Raw genomic sequence first — 14,512 nt, forward strand, 5'->3', positions numbered from 1 at the left:
TTTTCTTTAATATATTCTTGCACAGAATGTGGGCATTGCTGGGTAGTCCAACAGTAGTTGCTTATTTCTGTACTCTTAAGGTGGAGGAGAGCTGCATTTTTGAGTAACTGGGTCCTTGCAGTACACCTTCAGTGCTGTTAAGAAGGTAAAACATCACATTTTCAAATGGGAAATTGTGCTGAAGAAACTTCACAAAATGGTTCAAGGACATAATAGTCATGATAGATGGGGAAACACAATCGATGTTGTTTATACAAACTTTAAGAAAGCCTTTAATCAGCTGTCAGGTGGGAGATTTTTAGAGACCATTGAGAAGAATGGAATAATTGGTAAATAGCAAATTGTGTTGAACTATTTAGAAAGGAAAAAAAGCAGATGAACTAGTATCAATTTTTCCAGAGTGCTTAGAAGAGTTTAGGTATTTTACAGAAATCGATTCTGTTCCCTGTGATGATTTGGTTATAGAATTAAATGAGTTAGGCAGAATGTTTTGAAAGTCTAAAAGAAGCTTGTGTAATTCCATGTCAGTATGTCTGAGGTGAAGCGCTTTAGTTTAAAAATAATTAGTAATTGTAATCTGAATTGAAAAAGGCTTGATACTCTGGAAAAGCTGAAGGAATTCAGAGTACAACTTCCTCGGACATTAAAACAGCACATTTGGTTGAGAAGACCAGAAAAAAGCTAATTTTGAGGTTTATCTTGAATTATAGGGTATCAAACCGAAAAGATAATGGTTTGACAATAGAAAAACTTAATGTGTTGTTTTCAGTGTTGGACTTGTTTTATAGAGACTCTGAAGACTGATTCGGATGAAGATAGATTTGAAACTATTTTACCATAACAATGCATATTACAAGGTGCATTAACGAAGTATAAAATTATAAATTTATGGGATAATTTTGAGAGAAGCAGAATGTTTTAATGGGGTCATGTTGCAAGATTTAATCCAAAACACTTAAGCGATCAGGAGAAAAACTTTTTTTCAATCACTTGTGGGACATGGTTATCAATGGGCCAGCATTTACTGCCAGTCCATTGTTGCCCTTGAGCAGGTGGTAGTGGTGATGAGCTGTCTTCTTGAACTGCTGCAATCCACACTGTAAGTAGACACACAATGCTGGTTGGAAGGGAATTCCAGAATTTTGATGCATCTTAACACATGTAGTAGTTTGTATGGAATTCACATCCAGATTTTGTGGTTAAAGCAGAAACTGTGAATATTTTGAAGTTAGATTGAATTTGAAGACAAATGGGAAAATGGATGAAGGGATATGGGAGGAGAGTGGGCAAATATGATTCAGAAGTGAGTACTGACATGTACAGGATGGGCTGAATGTAACACCAAATGTTTCTGTGTAAATAACTTAGTATGAAGAGGGAAATCTAACTCGAGAATTCCACCCATTGCCATCAACTGCTGTCATCTGGATTTATTGATAATGAAGAGAACTGCAGATCTTCACTCTGGTATCTGTCAGCAGTTTACTTTGTTTCTGTATTTTCAGCAGGACACCGGCAGGAATGCCTCTCCCTATTTACAAAAAGCTGAAATTGCTTGATCCCCACCATCCCTGGATCTGACTTCCAAAACATTGCATGTTTTTCTGACTGTGTACTTGATCAGTGTCAGTTTTATATAGTGATAAAGTGAAACTGTCTTACTGTTTATTAAAAATGAGTCATTTTTATTGGAAATGTTTAGTGTTTGGAATAATGTCAGACTGCACTGACCTTGCTGATCTCTCTGAAAAATGCATTTGCACTTCTCTCCTGCATATCTCTTGTCTTGTGATTTTTTTTCTCCCTGTTTTCTTTCCAACTTAATGGGTTCCAAGGTTAGCAACTTTACTTTGTGAAAACCACATTTTTATTTCCTTCAGTTTTACATTGTAGACGAAAAATGGGAGATACATATTTGTAGAAAATAAACAGGCTGCAATTTTTAAAAACCACGTGTATTGGAGCACACTGAGTTGTGCATAATGTTGTTTTCCTCTGGAACAGTGCGAGCAAAAATAGGGTCCATGAAGCTGATGGGTTCTGTACTAAGGGGGCTAATTGCTTGACAACAATGTCTTGATTGGTTATTGATCTGGTGGCTGTGGCTTGCGTGGGACCAACTACTAATTGAGATTATCAGAAAATCTTTATGTTGCTCTGCCTGTCTTTGTCTGTCTGATTCTCTCACTCACATGTGAAGACACCAAAAGGTCTCTGCATATCCTCTGCTGAAGGAGAAATAATGCCTCAAAAAACAATGAAAAGATGAATTCTCAACTAGTAAATGAGAGTATCAGTGTGTAAATAAACAACAACAAAGCACCGCAAAGAATTGGAATAAGAGGAAGTTTTGGAGGCTGGTACAATTGCAATATGTAAAAGGCATCTCGATGGATTTATGAATAGTCCCACCTGCCAGCACCCGGCCCATATCCCTCCAAACCCTTCCTATTCATATACCCATCCAAATGCCTCTTAAATGTTTCAATTATACCAGTCTCCACCACATCCTCTGGCAGCTCATACCATACATGTACCACCCTCTGCGGGAAAAAGTTGCCCCTTAGGTCTTTTTTATATCTTTCCCCTCTCACCCTTAACCTATGCCCTCGAGTTCTGGATCCCCAACCCCAGGGAAAAGACTTTGTCTATTTATCCTATCCATGCCCCTCATAATTTTGTAAACCTCTATAAGATCACCCCTCAGCCTCTGACGCTCCAGGGAAAACAGCCCCAGCCTATTCAGCCCCCCCGTAGCTCAGATCCTCCAACCCTGGCAACATCCTTGTAAATCTTTTCTGAATCCTTTCAAGTTTCACAACATCTTTCCGATAGGAAGGAGACCAGAATTGCACGCAATATTCCAACAGTGGCCTAAACAATGTCTTGTACAGCTGCAACATGACCTCCCAACTCCTGTACTCAATACTCTGGCAATAAAGGAAAGCATACCAAACGCCTTCTTCACTATCCTATCTACCTCCACTTTCAAGGAGGTATGAACTTTCACTCCAAGGTCTCTTTGTTCAGCAGCACTCCCTAGGACCTTACCATTAAGTGTATAAGTCCTGCTAAGATTTGCTTTCCCAAAATGCAGCACCTCGCATTTATCTGAATTAAATTCCATTCGCCACTTCTCAGCCAATTGGCCCATCTGGTCCAGATCCTATTGTAATCTGAGGTAACCCTCTTCGCTGTCCACGACACCTCCAATTTTGGTGTCATCTGCAAACTTACTAACTGTGCTTCTTATGCTCGCATCCAAATCATTTATGTAAATGACAAAAAGTAGAGGGCCCAGCACCGATCCTTGTGGCATTCCACTGGTCACAGGCCTCCAGTCTGAAAAACAACCCTCCACCACCACCTGCTGTCTTCTACTTTTGAGCCAGTTCTGTATCCAAATGGCTAGTTCTCCCTGTATTCCATGAGATCTAACCTTGGGGAACCTTGTCAAATGTCTTACTGAAGTCCGTATAGATCACATCTACTGCTCTGCCCTCATCAATCTTCTTTGTTACTTCTTCAAAAAACTCAATCAAGTTTGTGAGACATGATTTCCCACGCACAAAGCCATGTTGACCATCCCGAATCAGTCCTTGCCTTTCCAAATACATGTACATCCTGTCCCTCAGGATTCCCTCCAACAACTTGCCCACCACTGAGGTCAGGCTCACCGGTCTATAGTTCCCTGGCTTGTCTTTACCACCCTTCTTAAACAGTGGCACCACGTTTGCCAACCTCCAGTCTTCCGGCACCTCACCTGTGACTATCGATGATACAAATATCTCAGCAAGAGGCCCAGCAATCACTTCTCTAGCTTCCCACAGAGGTCTCAGGTACACCTGGTCAGGTCCTGGGCATTTATCCACTTTTAACCGTTTCAAGACATCCAATACTTCCTCCTCTGTTATCTGGAGATTTTGCAAGATGTCACCATTTGTTGCCCTACAGTCTATATTTTCCATATCCTTTTCCACAGTAAATACTGATTTCAAATTAAGAGTTCAAGTGGAATTGGGGAATGGGATAAGAATTAAAACATTAATTGAAGATATATTGCACACACATTTTTGTGTGTGTGTGTCTTTCTTAAATTGAAAGAACAACTGTACACAATACCTTTCTGTAGAAATTCATCACATCTCTACATAACTTTAGAAGGATATACACTGCGGGTGCGTCACTAGGTTTACATATGATGTTGATATCTGCTTCCCAGGTGGGAGTAGACTAGAGTTTTCCATCACAACATCACCTATGACTAAGGTATCATTTACATAAATGATTTGGATGCGAGCATAAGAGGTACAGTTAGTCAGTTTGCAGATGACACCAAAATTGGAGGTGTAGTGGACAGTGAAGAGGGTGAACTCCAATTACAACAGGATATGGACCAATGGACTGAGAAGAGGCAGATGGAGTTTAATTCAAATAAATGCGAGGTGCTGCATTTTGGGAAAGCAAATCTTAGCAGGACTTATACACTTAATGGTAAGGTCCTAGGGAGTGTTGCTGAACAAAGAGACCTTGGAGTGCAGGTTCATAGCTCCTTGAAAGTGGAGTCGCAGGTAGATAGGATAGTGAAGGCGGCGTTTGGTATGCTTTCCTTTATTGGTCAGAGTATTGAGTCCAAGAGTTGGGAGGTCATGTTGCGGCTGTACAGGACATTGTTTAGGCCACTGTTGGAATATTGCATGCAATTCTGGTCTCCTTCCTATCGGAAAGATGTTGTGAAACTTGAAAGGGTTCAGAAAAGATTTACAAGGATGTTGCCAGAGTTGGAGGATCTGAGTTACAGGGAGAGGCTGAACAGGCTGGGGCTGTTTTCCCTGGAGCGTCGGAGGCTGAAGGGTGACCTTATAGAGGTTTACAAAATTATGAGGGGCATGGATAGGATAAATAGACAAAGTCTTTTACCTGGGTTTGGGGAGTCCAGAACTCGAGGGCATAGGTTTAGGGTGAGAGGGCAAAGATAGAAAAGAGACCTCAGGGGCAACTTTTTCACGCAGAGGGTGGTACGTGTATGGAGTGAGCTGCCAGGGGATGTGGTGGAGGCTGGTACAATTGCAACATTTAAGAGGCATTTGGATGGGTATATGAATAGGAAGGGTTTGGAGGGATATGGGCCAGGTGCTGGCAGGTGGGACTAGATTGGGTTGGGATCTCTGGTTGGCATGGACCGAAGGGTCTGTTTCCGTGCTGTACATCTCTATGACTCTATGACTGAACTGGAACTGTCAGCCTTGTTTATATCTTCATTATTGGTATGAGTTTGAAGAGCTGTCTTGAATTAATCAACAATACTTGCCACAGTTCTCTTTTGGGACAGTGTGTTCACACATCCACCTGCTATATGTGATTCATTTTTCATTTGTTCTTAGGATATAGGTACAGTTGTCATAGTCCTACCGGACCATATGGCTGCTTTCTCAATAGGGACAAATGATTGGTGGTGGTTTAACCTGATGGTCGCCACACCTCAGACAAGAGGAGAGGTTCTTGGCCGGTGCAGGAATTAACTCTCACTATTGGCATCACTCTGCATTGAAAACTAGCAGTCCAGCCACCTGGGTTAACTGACCCCCTGGATGTTTACTGCCTGTCTCTATGTCATTAAGAGGCATTAAGAACTCAACACATTGTGTAAGACGGAAGCCAAATTGCATGTGCAGTACACATTTCTCAGCTAACATCTAAAATTTATTTACTGTATAATGTACTTCTGTTTGAGGATGCTTACCTGGTACTGCTGGGTTTCCCTCAATTATTGTTATTACTCTTCAGAAAATACTTTACTTATTGTGAGCAAAAGTTAATAACCTCTGAGAGATTGGGGTTTGGGAATAGGGTTGGAAATTCCTGAACTCCGATTTTAGGCATTGGATAAATGAAATAATATTAAGGTGCAAATTGCTAATTCTCAATTTTTATTTACTTTAGTGCAATCTCCAAAATACTCACTTGCCCCCATGAACACGCATGCTGTTATTAGGATGAGATTCTGCATAATCCAGGAATGCTTTGACAGCTTGCCTGAGTGGCCATTCGTCCTGTGTGTTATTTCGTTTGCAGCATTAATTTTTCATAAGTCAGAGTAAGATTGAGATCATGTGAACCAGAACAATGAAGGGAAAAACCTGATATATTAACGGCGATTTCCAGATGGTGAGGCAGCTGTGATTACATCCATTGTTGGCAAATACTGTCTTGACTTGGAGAATAGAACCTCAAAAAAGGAAACAATTATTTATAATGTCAAATTTGTAGATAAATGTTATTAATTCTAAGATCATTTAATCTGGGTTCCTGAATGAATATTTCCATTTCTGGTTTACTATCAAAGTCCAATCTGCTGATTTAGGAGTTCAAAATCACTTTCAATGGTGAAATAGTTGCATCGTTAACTGAAGTGAGACATGTTTATTTGCTTCTACAGTCCATGAGCTTAATCTCTGTTTATAAATGGACATGTACACTGACCAGGCCCCTCTATTGTAGAAAGATTCTTTGTCGCTCTTCATAAAGACATTGTCTATGTCATTGTCTCTTCCTGTTCTCTTTTCCCCCAGCCCCCACTTCCAAACACCCTACTCTCATCTTAGCAACGTTTATCTTTGCCTTTTGTTTTTTTTGGCTCTATTTTTATTGGCTCTCTGTCAGCATACACCAGGCAGTTTGCACAGTTGAACTACAGGAGCTGATCATGTACACTTGTAGAACAAGGATAGAGGTTGTACTTAGCAGTGTTTATTCTTGGGGAAAAAAAATCTATAAATGGCTTAATAATTAGTCATTAAGTGTTTGAGTTTTCTGTTTCAGAACCTGTGTTAGTTCATTTTTAAATAATGTTAGTTAACCCCTAACAACCACTTGGAGCTTACTGTGCATAACTATGAAGTACCCAGCTTGTTTCATGATTTTATTTTTGTACTGTCATCCAATATGCGATTGCATACCTTTCCCCTTCCCCACTCTCAATTTTTAATCCTTTTTGCTGCATAAACTTGGACGTAGTCATTTTCAGACTTGGTTTCTAATTGGTTAGAGTTTTGCAATAAGCTTGAATTACACTCAGCCAGGAATGCTGAAAAATTCATGACATAATAATTGCCAGCATCTGATAGGCAATGGACAGTCTTCAGAATACACCTGAGTAGAAAACTACTTCAATAATAAGAGGAGGTGGGTTTCCCTTTTGTTGCTTTGTTCTGTCATTCATTTTCCTTTCCCTTCTCTTATTGTCATTTCTCCCTTTGTTTTTGGTTGCCTGTTTTCTCCAATGTACTCTGGTCTCCCGTTTTGTTTCTTTTTCGCCTCCTTTTCCTCTCTATCATCTATATCCACAGAGTTTGAGCGGATCAGTAGTTAAAATTGTTGATAATTTTCTCTTCCCTTGTGCAAGTAGTAATGTACTCTAGGCTTTATTTTCCAGTTGTGGGATGTTGGCATTGCTGGGTGGCCAGCATTTAGTACCTGTTGCTGGTTGCCCTTTAAAAGTGATGATGAAGCTGACTACTTGAACTGCTGCACTCCATGTGCTGTAGGTTAACGTACAATGCCCTTTGGAGTCAATTCCAGGATTTTGACCCAATGACATTGAAGGAACCGTGATATGTTTCCAAGTCAGGATGATGAGTGGCTTGAAGGGGAGCTTGCAGGTGGTGGTGTTCCCCTTGTCCTTTTGGTTGGAAGGGGCAACCTGAGGATCTTTGGTGAATTTCCACAGTGCATCTTGTGGACAGTATACTCTGCTGCTACTGAATGCCAGTGGTGGAGGGAATGGATGCTTGTAGATGTGGTACCAGTCAAGCGGACTGCTTTGTCCTGGGTGGTGTCAAGCTTCTTGAGTGTTGGAGCTGTACTGGTCCAGGCAGTTGGGAAGTATTCCATCATACTCCTGACTTGTGCCTCGTAAATGGTGAACAGCTTTGGAGAATCAGGAGTTGAGTTACTTGCTGTGGTATTCCTCGCCTCTGACCTGCTTTTGTCACCATTGTGTCTTTATCATAGAATTCCTACAGTGTTGAAGTAGGCCGTTTGGCCCATCGGGTTCACACCAGCCTTCTAAAGAGCATCCCACCCAGCTGCCCTATCCCTGCAACCAATTTAGCATGGCCACTCCACCTAACCTACATATTTTAGGATTGTGGGTAAAAACCTGAGCACCTGGATGGACACAGACACAGGGAGAATATGCAAACTTCACATAGACAGTCTCCTGAGACCGAATTTGAACCCGGGTGTCTGGTGCTGTGAGACAGCAGTGCTAATCACTGAGCCACTGTGCCCTCCTTACGTGTTTACATGACTCCAGTTGAGTTTCTAGTCAATGGTAAGTCCTCAGAATGTTGATAGTGGAGTTTCAGTGGTGGTAACACCATTGAATGTCGAGGGGTGCTGGTTCAGTTGTTCTTGCTTTAGATGGTCATTGCCTGGCACTTGTGTAGTGTAAATGTTACTTGCTATTTGTTAGTACAAGCCTGAATATTGTCCAGATTTTGTTGCATTTGAACATGGGTTTTTTGAGAACCTGAGCTGTGCGAGTGGTGCTGAACATTGTGCAATCATCAGGGAACATCTCCACTTCTGACCTTACCATGGAGAATAGCACAGTGATAAAGCAACTGAAGATGCTTGGGTCGAGGACACTAGATCTCCCTCAGAGATAGGTCATCCCAGCTCTAGGCTATCTCCAGCAACTACAACCGTCTTCCTCTATGCCAGGTTTGACCGAAAGCAGTGGAGAATTTGACCCTTGATACTCATTGATTTCAGTTTTGCTAAGGATCCTTGATGTCACCTTTGGCTGAATGCTGCCTTGATGTGAAGGGCTGTCACTCTCACTTCACTTCTGGAATTCAGCTCTTCTGTTCATGTTTGAAACGAGGCTGTCATGAGGTCAGAAGCTGAGTGAACTTGGTGAATCCCAAACTGTGCGTCACTGATCAGATGCTACTTGATAGCACTGTTGATGACACCTTCCAACACCACCTGACGATCGAGAGAAGACTCATGGACTGTAATTGGCCAGGTTGGATTTCTCTTGCTTTTGGTATACAGGATTCACTTGGCCAAGTTTCCACATGGTAGTTGTCCACTTTCTAACTGCACTGCAAGAGCTAGGGAACTGGCAAGTTTGAGAACACGTCTTCATTACTATTGCTGGACTTCTGTAGAGCCCATGGACTTTGCAATATTTAGTGCCTGCACTTCTTGATATCATGTGGCATGAATCATAATTGCTGAAGACTGGTATTTGTAATGCTGGGTATCACTGGAACAGACTGAGATGGATAATCCACTTGGCACTTAGAGTCATAGAGATGTACAGCATGGAAACAGACCCTTCGGTCCAACCCGTCCATGCCGACCCAATCTAGTCCCACCTGTCATCACCGGACCCATATCCCTCCAAACCCCTCCAATTCATGTACCCATCCAAATGCCTCTTAAATGTTGCAATTGTACCAGCTTCCACCACTTCCTTCTGGCTGAAGATTGCTGCTAATGCTTCAGCCTTAACTTTTGCATTGATGTGTTGGGTTCTTCTTTCATTGAGGATGGGGATATTTGTGTAGTTTAATTGTGAGTAGTTTAATTATGCACCATCATTCATGACTGGATGTAGCAGGACTGCAGAGCTTAGGTCTGTACCATTGGTTGTGGGATTGCTTAGGTGTGTCTATCACATGCTGCTTATGGTGTTTGGCAAGAAAGTAATCCTGTTTGGTAGCTTCACTTCATTTTCAAGTATGCCTAATGCTGCTCCTGGCATGCTACCCGCCACTGTCCATTGAACCAGGATTGATCCTCTGGCTGATGTAATGGTTGAATGAGGGCTATTCCAGCCAAAAGGTTGCAGATTGTTCTGGAGTTCAGTGTTGTGCTGATGGTCCATGGTGCCTCATGGATGCCCAGTTTTGCATTGCTAGATCTGTTTGAAGTCTGTCCCATTTGGCATGGTGATATTGCCACACAACACAATGGAGACTATTGGACAGATGCGTCTGCAGCCAGCAAATTGATAAGGATGAGGTCAAGTATGTTTTTCCCTCTTCTAGGTATCCTCGCCATCTGCTGCAGACTTGATCTATCAGCTGTCTCCTTTAGGCCCCAACCAACTCAATCAGAAGTAGCGCTGCTGAGCCCTACTTGGTAGTGGACATTGAAATCCCTGACCTTAATTAATTTTGTGCCCTTGCCACCATCAGTCCTTCCTTTGTACTGAGGGGTATTGATTCAACAGCCAAGGGAGGATGGTATGTGGTAATAAGCAGTATGCTTCCTTGCTCTTTTTTAATCTGAAGCCATTAGAGTTAATGTTGAGCACACTCAGGATAACTCCCTCCCAACTATAAACTACTTCGCCTGGACTTCTGCTGAGTCTGTCCTGCTGTTGGGAAAGGGCATATCAAGGGATGATGTTTATGTTGTCTGGGAAATTGTCACAATGAGGCTGGAAGGGCTTAACAACCCTGGGGATGGTATATTTATCCATATGAATGCTGAAGTCTATTCTCTTGCAGTTACATGTATAGCAAATGTTTGGACAGTTGCAAAATCAGGTCAACGTGTTTAAATGAGAAATTGGTGGACAAGATGGTAGACCCTTCCTAGATACTGTCATCTAGGTGTTAACAGCAATAGGACTATACTGTTGGTATAAACCTTTAATCACATTCGAACATCTTAAAATAATTTGTGAACTTACGTTTGAAATACAATAACTTTGTTCCTTACTGTCACACAATGCAATAGCCATTCTGCCACAGGAACATCTCACAATGACATCAATGAACAGTTTATCTATTTAGTTGTGAGCGATAAATGTTAGCCAGATCATTGGGCTGACTTCAGATTTCTCGTCATAGAGTCTTGCATGGTCTTTGAAGCTACTGAAAGAGGCCCACTGGGCCTCAGTGTAATGTCTGATTTAAAGGACATCACCTGCCAAGGTGAAAAAGTGACAGGTCAGTTGTAAAATGTGAAAATTATTCTGGAGAGGAATGAGAGGGCAGGTCTTATCCGGGTCAAAGAGCAGAAATTTAACCAAATTCATCTTTGAATTCACACATTTCATCCTTGAGCACAACTAACTGATCCAGAGCAACCTGACAAGCAATGGTTGACCCATTAAATCTACTCTCACACTTACCCAAAGGCAACTTGATTGGAAATCATCCATCCCATTAAACATTCACTCTGTCCCTCATTCTTCGCTGTGGCAACTGTGCAAACTATTTGCAAAATGCACTGCCACAAAGTTGCTAATTCTTCTTTGATAGCTGCTCTTCAACTGTCATCTGTGCTGTCTCAAAAAAAGACTGACGGGTGCATGTGAGGGAACACTTGCAAATTCCGTCCCAAATCAAATGTCACCCTGACTTGGAAGTACTGGTTTTTAATTTTGTAGCTGTCAAAATCCTGGACTACTGACCCAGTTTCTTGGCCTGCATAAGACCCTAAGACGGAGGAGCAGAAGTAGGCCATTCAATCCATGAAATGTGTTCTACCATTCAATGAGATTGTGGCTGATCTGATAATGCTCAATTCCACTCTCCTGTCTTTTCCTCAATAATCCTTGATTCCTTTACTGATTACAAATCTGTTTATCTCAGCCTTGGATATACTTAACAATCCAGCCTCAGCAACCCTCTGCAGTAAAGAATTCTACGAATTCACTGCCCTCTGAGAGAAGAAAATCCTCCTCAACTCTGTTTTAAATGTGCAACCCTTCATCCTCAGATTGGGCCCTCTGGTCTTAGACTATCTCACAAGGGGAAGCGATCTTTCTGCTGTCACATTCCCTAACAATCTCGTATGTTTCATTAAGGTTGCTTCTTAATCTTCTAGATTTCAATGATTACAGTCCCTCTTCAACACAATCTCTTAAGACAATCTCTCCATTTCTGGTATTAGTTTAGTGAACCCTTCTAGGGACTGCAGATGCCAGAGATTAGAATCAAAAGTGTGGCGCTGGAAAAGCACAGCAGGTCAGGCAGCATCCAACGAACAGGAGAGTCGGTATTTCGGGCATAGGCCCTTCATTAGGGATGTCTGATAGACTACCTGCAATGAAATTATATATTTCCTTTGGTAAGGGTACCAAAACTGTTTAGCATATTCCAGCTGTGGTCTGACTAGTACCTTGTATTTAGCAAAGCGTCTCTACATTTATACTTCATTCCCTTTGAAGGCCACCATTCCATTTGACTTCCCTACTATCCACTGAATGTGTATGCATGTTTTTATGAATCCTGCTTGAGGATTTCCAACTCTCTTTTCTGTCCTCCAGTATTCCTTGATATAAATAAAAACGAATCTTTCTGTTCTTCCTGTCAAAGTCCATAACCTCATTTTTTCATATTGTGTTCCATCTGCTACATTCTTACCCACTTGCTTAACCTGCTTCTGTCTCTCTGCAGATTCGTTGTCATCCTCATCACTTGCTTTCCCACCTATTTTTGTGCCTTCTGCAAACCTGGCTACAGTGCATTCACTTTCTTTATCCAAGCAATTATAATATATTGTAAACAATTGTGGCCCCACCACTGACCCCTGTCATACTCCACAGGTTGCCATCCTGAAAATACCCCTCATTATCACCATCCTTTGCCTTCTATTGGTTAACAAGTCATTTGTCCATGCTAATAAACCTCCGCCAACACAACAGGCTCATATCTTATTAATTAGTCAAATGTGTGACACCTTGTCATATGCAGTCTGAAATTCTCAAATGTTACATCCACTGCTTCTCCTTTATCTAGCTTGCTTGTTACCACCCCATTGAGTTCTAGTAAATTTGTCAGGCATGATTTCCACTTCATAAAGCCTTATTGACTCTGCTTGATCACATTATGTATTTGTAAATGCTCTGCAGACTCAAACATTTTCCCAATAAAAGATATTAAGTTAACTTGCATTAAGTTGCCTGTGTTTTTTGCTGTCTCCTTTTTAATTAAAGCTGGTTCATCAGAAGCTTTCCAATCTTCTGGGACTACGCAGAATCCAAGGATTCCTAGAAGATTATGTCCAGTGCATCCACTATCTCTGTAGCTACTTAGTTATTTAAGGATTCATCCCATCAGGTTCAGGGGACTTTAGCTCCAAACATTTCCCTAGCAATTTTTTTTTGTGATAATTATTGTGTTTATTTCCTGTCCTTTTGCCCTTTACATATTTAGAAATTTTGAAATGCTATTAATGTCTTCTCCAGTGAAAATTGATGCAATCTAGTTATTCAACTCCTCTGCAATTTCCATCCAGTATATTTTCCCCAGCCTCATCCTCCAAGTGACCTATGGTCACTTTGGCCTCTCTGTTCCATTTTATGTATTTAAAGAAGCTCTTGCTGGCCAACTTGATATTACTTGCAAGGTGAACCTCTCGGTTTAATTTTTCCCTTTTAGAGTCATACAATACAAAAGATGATCCATCAGCCCAACTCATCCATGCTGACCAGATATCCTAAGTTGCCTGCATTTGACTCATATGCTTCTAAACCATTCCTATCCACGTACCAGTCCAAACATCTTTTGATTTTTGTAATTGTACTCACTTGTACCACTTCCTCTGATAGCTTGTTCCATATATGCACGATCTTCTGTGTGGGAAAAAAATTGCCTCTCAGGTCCCTTTTAAACCTCCTTGGTTGTTGTCCATACTTCCTAAGTACTCCTCAATGTTCAGTTGGTGTCGCTGTTCATCCTTCATCCATGTCTCTGTAATCCCAATTATGTCATATCTGTTTTCATGATTTGTATGATTAATTCACCTACTTTATGATGAATGCTCTGTACATTAAGCCACAAACCTTATGTACTTAATGTACTTATCTTGTTCTCATTCTTTTTCACCGTGGCTCTGTTTGATCTTGGCTATTGATTTTTATTTTGCCTGTCACTTATTCTCCTTGATGTCTTTTGTTCTTGTCCCTAATTCCTTTTCCTCTGACTCCTTGCATAGGTTTGAAAAGTGAGGTGCTGGAAAAGCTTAGCAGGTCAGGCAGCATCCGAGAACAGGAGAGTTGCTGTTTCAGGAATAAAGCCCTTCATCAGGCATCAGTGAAGGGGGGAGGTGAGTAAGGGGGCTGAAAGATAAATAGGGGGGTGTTGGGGCTGGTGGGGGGGAAGTAGCTGGGAAGACGATAGGTGGATGGAGGTGGAGTGATTGTGATAGGTCAAAGTAAGGGTGGAACGGATAGGTGTGAAGGAAGATGGACAGGTGGGACAGATCAGGAGGGCAGTGCCGAGTTGGAGGGTTGGATCTGGGATGAAGTGGGGGGGACGGGAGATGAGGGAACTGGTGAAATCGACGTTGATGCCGTGTGGTTGGAGGAAGATGAGGTGTTGTTCCTCCATGCGTCTGGTGGCTAGGTTTTAGTGATGGAGGAGGCCCAGGACCTACATGTCCTTGGTGGAATGGAAGGAGGAGTTGACGTATTCAGCCGTGGGGTGGTGGGGTTGTTCGGTGCGTGTGCACTAGAGATATTCTTTGAAACATTCTGTGA

General features: G+C 41.7%; 1 protein-coding gene and 1 long non-coding RNA gene across 2 annotated transcripts in view; one reads left to right on the forward strand and one right to left on the reverse strand.

Moving 5' to 3' along the window:
* Positions 1-6,087, reverse strand: part of LOC148150464 (uncharacterized) — a 40,247-nt gene extending 34,160 nt beyond the window's left edge. Inside the window, exon 1 of the long non-coding RNA XR_015756854.1 lies at positions 5,965-6,087. This is a non-coding gene — a long non-coding RNA (uncharacterized LOC148150464). The remainder of the gene's footprint in view (positions 1-5,964) is intronic.
* ccdc12 (coiled-coil domain containing 12) overlaps positions 1-14,512 on the forward strand; it is an 88,413-nt gene that overhangs the window by 35,637 nt on the left and 38,264 nt on the right. The window lies entirely within an intron of this gene.

Source organism: Chiloscyllium plagiosum, unplaced genomic scaffold (genome assembly GCF_037043375.1).
Source record: "Chiloscyllium plagiosum isolate Xiang-an unplaced genomic scaffold, Cpla_swu_hap1 HiC_scaffold_4, whole genome shotgun sequence".
Classification (NCBI taxonomy): Eukaryota; Metazoa; Chordata; class Chondrichthyes; order Orectolobiformes; family Hemiscylliidae; genus Chiloscyllium; species Chiloscyllium plagiosum.